We start from the raw sequence: 4540 nt of genomic DNA on the forward strand, positions 1-4540 counted from the left end.
CTTCTCCTCTATGATGGTCCTCAATCCTTCAATCTCCATTCTATTCATAGACCGGGGATGGGGACCCTGTACTGGTGGTGCTAGGACCACGACCTGGAGTGGGAGAAGGAGAAGTGGCCTAGGATGTCCTGATCCTAGACGGATCATTCAGCTTCTTTGAGCGCAGCTCTGCCCTCTGTGCTGCTACTAGCTCATCAACCTCAGGTTCTGAAGGTGTAGCCTGATGCTCCTGGTGCTCACCCTCACTCTCAGAAGTTGTGAGGTGAGTGGCATAGATACCGTCACTATCGGAGCTGGCCTCCGGTGACGTAGGTGCCTTCCCTTTTCCTTTTCCATTCCTACTCTTTGTGGGAAGTTTGGTAGCCTTATCCTTAGCCTTGGATGTTGCTGCATTCTCGTTGATTGCTATTCCCTTTGCCCTTTTGTGGGGCGACATGTCTCTACATGCTACTTTAGGTCTAGCCATATCTGCAAAACATCGAGGAGAGTTAGAAATGGATCACACAAACTTCAGAAAAATAGTTGAAGACAGGCTTGCCGAACCAATCGGTGAGTCACCGAATCTCTTTGGCGAGCCAGATCGGGTTCGCCGAAAGGATTGACTCAAAATTTCCCAGAAAATTTTGCATGCCGGCTATAGGAAGGGCCTTTGGGTGAATCACTGACAACATTCGGCAAGCAAGGACTAGCTCGGGAAAGTTACAGTGCATTTTTAGGGGTTAGGGGTGCAAAAAAGGCGATCAGGAAGGACTTTCAACAAGTCGACAAGTGCACTTGGGGAAACCACGTTTCTCATTGAAAGTTTCACAACCTAACTCAAGATTAAGCATAAAATTAAAGGCGATAAGGGGGACTTTGGTGAACCACCGAGTGGTTCGACGAGCTCGACCCAGCTCTCCAGACAGCCCAACATGCCTACTCTCAACCCCATTTCCCAAATTCAACCACGCTGCCCCCGAAAACAAAATCAAAATATGTAGTATTTCAATTAAACTAAGACCCATTACACCCATGCCCCTAGGATACTCAGCCTTCTCCCGGTTTGGCCAAATTCGGCCATTTGATGACTTTGGCCCTCAAGAATGATGTCAACCGCTCCATCATTGGACAAGTTACGTCATTTGCCACAAATGCCGGTTACTTAGACTTCACCCGACTAGACCTAACAACATTTAAGCATCACCCAACAATTTTAATCATTTTAAGCATGATAAATTTGGGAATTTAACATTAAAGGCATTATAGGCATGATATTCGAATTAAAACAGGCGCACAAGCATGAACGTTTACAATCAGAGAGGCCCAGCACACTCACTAAGATAAAATCACTTGCAAATGACTCAAAATTGCTAAATAAAGATTTGGAGTTCTGAAAACCAACCTTAGAAGCCGAATAAATACTTTGGAACGCTAGGCGGCAAAGAAATCCAACTCCGATCACAAACTTGACGACTAAAATGTGGTATTAACACAAAAGTATGGAAACTATTGTGCGGGTGTGAGTTTGAGAAGTTCAAAAGTGCGGGAAAATGAAAAAGTTTGAAAGTTTAAACCTTTGGCCTTTTAAAACTGTCCAGTTCTGGCCCATTCGGCAACATTAGTCTTGCTCGCCGACGCACTTGGCGACACGCTGAGTGGGCACTTACCTCGCCGAGTTTTACAGGACCTCCAATTAATGTGGGGGTCCAAACGGCGGACTAAGTCATGATTGTCGACCTGGTCGGCGATTTGCCAAGTGGCTCTTGGGCTCGCTGAGTTTTACAGACTCTAATGTCAAAATGTCTGGAGTCCAATAGCGGTCCAAGTCGGGCTCACCGACTGGACTTTTAGCTCGCCAACCTGTACTTTTCAAACACATTACTCAATTTGACGTGCACAATCAACACACTATTATTTCATATTAAAAAAGAAAGCAAATAAAAACTTGGGTTGCCTCCCTGCCAGAGCCTTAGTTAACGTCACGGCACGACGCAAGTCCACACTCAAACCTCATTATTAGGGTTGGCCATAGTGTCAATAGGCAACCCCCCTTGTAGTCTCGGGTTCAAATGAGACGAGATATGACCCATTTGGGTCTCCAACTGGTTGATAGAAATGGAATGAGAGGTAACCTTCTGGCTAAGGGTCGACACATCTTATTTCATTTCTTTCAAAATCTTGTATGAACCCTCAACTTTGTTGAGGATACGAGAAAAAATATCCTTAGACCGGCCACTTTCTGAATCTTTTGGCTTTTGACGCTCGTGGGGAGGCACATACATATCCTTCTCCCCATCCTTCCAATTAGGATTTCGATCCCTCTACTCTCTATCACGATCCTTCCAACCTTCATCCCTGTTCTAACCTTGGTTACGACCCTGCCTCTGGTAGTTTGAACGAGAACCACCACCTTAGTTGGCTAGGAAATTCACTTCTTCATTGTACAAAGCCTCAAACTTGGCCTCATCACCATTAACACACCCGACACCCACATCATTGACACTTCGAGCACCAGCTCCAATGACATTTTTGGACAAAATGTCAAGTTGTGTCATGATCTTGGCCATGTTCTGGTCCCTCTCTTGGTCTTTCTCCAGCTGCTCCTTGGTCAATTTAAACGTGAGAGAGGGGACCTAATCTTCATGGGTGTACCAAGCCTGATTGATTGCGGTCATGCCATCCAAAAGCTGAGCTGCTATCACATAAGGTGGCTACATCAAACCTCGAGGAGAAAAGTTGGTTAGCAACACCCTTATTTACCGAATCAAGGCTTCGGTAAAAATACTGTAGCAACACGTTGTCAGACAAGCCATGAGTTGGGCATTGAAGCACCAACTTTTTGAATAGTAGACAAGTTTCATGAATTTACTCTCCCTCCAAACGCTTGAAACTCAGAATGTTGTCCCGAAGAGTCATCATCTTTGAAGGAGGGAAAAATCGCACTTGAAATGCGCTGACAAGCTATTCCCACGAAGTGATTGATTCTCTTGGCAATTTAGCTAACCACTTACAAGCTTTTTCCATTAAAGAAAACGAGAACAACCTCAACCAGACCGACTCTTAGGATATGTTCTTGAAGGAGAACAACCCACAAACATCCATAAAGTTTCTAATATGCTCATAGGGATCCTCATGAGCCAAACCACCAAACAACCTCTTCAACTGCAAGAGTTGCAACATGGCACTTGTAATATGGAACACAACATTCCCTTCCGCCAGAGGCAAGCGAATGACACCAATTCCACCCATTAGATGGGGGTCATTAGCATTAGGCTCATTGACATCTTTAAGGTTTCCGATGTCATCTTGGTGACCTACTTGGATACCATTGCTTCCATTCACACTCATACTTCTTGTTTCAAAACACAAACAACCAAACAAAAACTAATAATAAGTGAGTTCAACTATAACTAACAAGAACAAGATTCAACTTAACTAAAAAATCTTAACCAACACCACTGCTCGGCAGTGGTGCCATTTAGATTTAAACGTATGAAGGACACTTCATCAAATTCTAAGTGTCAACGAATGCTAGTCAGTATAATAACCTAACTAAATGAATTGGGGTCAAATCCCACAAGGAGTGGTATATGTTTAAGATTCAATAGGAAAGCGCGAATATGCTCAAGTCAATCATAGGAATACACATTATCGAAGGAAAACATAATTCAAATTAAGGAGTGACACAATGTCAAATAATAGGGGGTTTTGGTTTTAACTATCAACTACAACAACAACAAATAACAAGAATTAACAATAATGAGACGTGTTCTTGGGATGTGATTCGATTATAGGCTAATATAGACAAATGGGTAATTGCAACTGTTAGTGAATAGTTGTAAATAGGTGAATAAGCTAGACTTTAGTGGGGATAAACTTTCTCTCAAATAATTTACCCCGAATCAAGTTGGTTTCTCTCGAACACCAACAAGCAGGCAAATAAGAACAGCCTACGCTTTAGTCCATTCACTCACTCGAGTTGAATGTGTGCAAAAAGGTTTAGGATTCACTCTCTCGAGCTGAACCCATGACATCCCAATACCCACAAACCATCAATTCAATAATCTTGTTTTTAAAACCTCTCTCTCGAACAAGCCAAAAACACGAAGGTAGAATTGCATTTGCAACTACAACCCTTTAAATTAAAGCACAATTACTGAATGAAATAACTTCTACACAACATTTAAACTAACAATTAGCAATACCCATAAACTAAATCAACCCATAATCACATAAACACACCCAAGAATTGGAGTTTTAGCTAGACATCATAAAAAGATAGAAATCGTTACCAAATTATATTTCCATCAACTCGGTAAGATTAATTTCGTCTTTACAAAGGTCCAAATTGAAGAATCCCAAAGACCCACTTCCAATTTCTCAAAAATAGAGAACTTCAATTCTTCAAAGATACGGGAAAATATTGTCTCAATACTCAGAGTTTAAACTCAAAAATTACTCTAATGAATGTTCGGAATAACTAAACATAATGTTTGAAAATGTATTTATAGTCGCCAAAAATATGTTGCGAAGGACCATTCAGCTAGTAAATCGGGATCGC

This window comes from Solanum verrucosum, unplaced genomic scaffold (genome assembly GCF_900185275.1).
Source record: "Solanum verrucosum unplaced genomic scaffold, falcon-dt-bn FXZP01000139.1, whole genome shotgun sequence".
NCBI classification, from domain to species: Eukaryota; Viridiplantae; Streptophyta; class Magnoliopsida; order Solanales; family Solanaceae; genus Solanum; species Solanum verrucosum.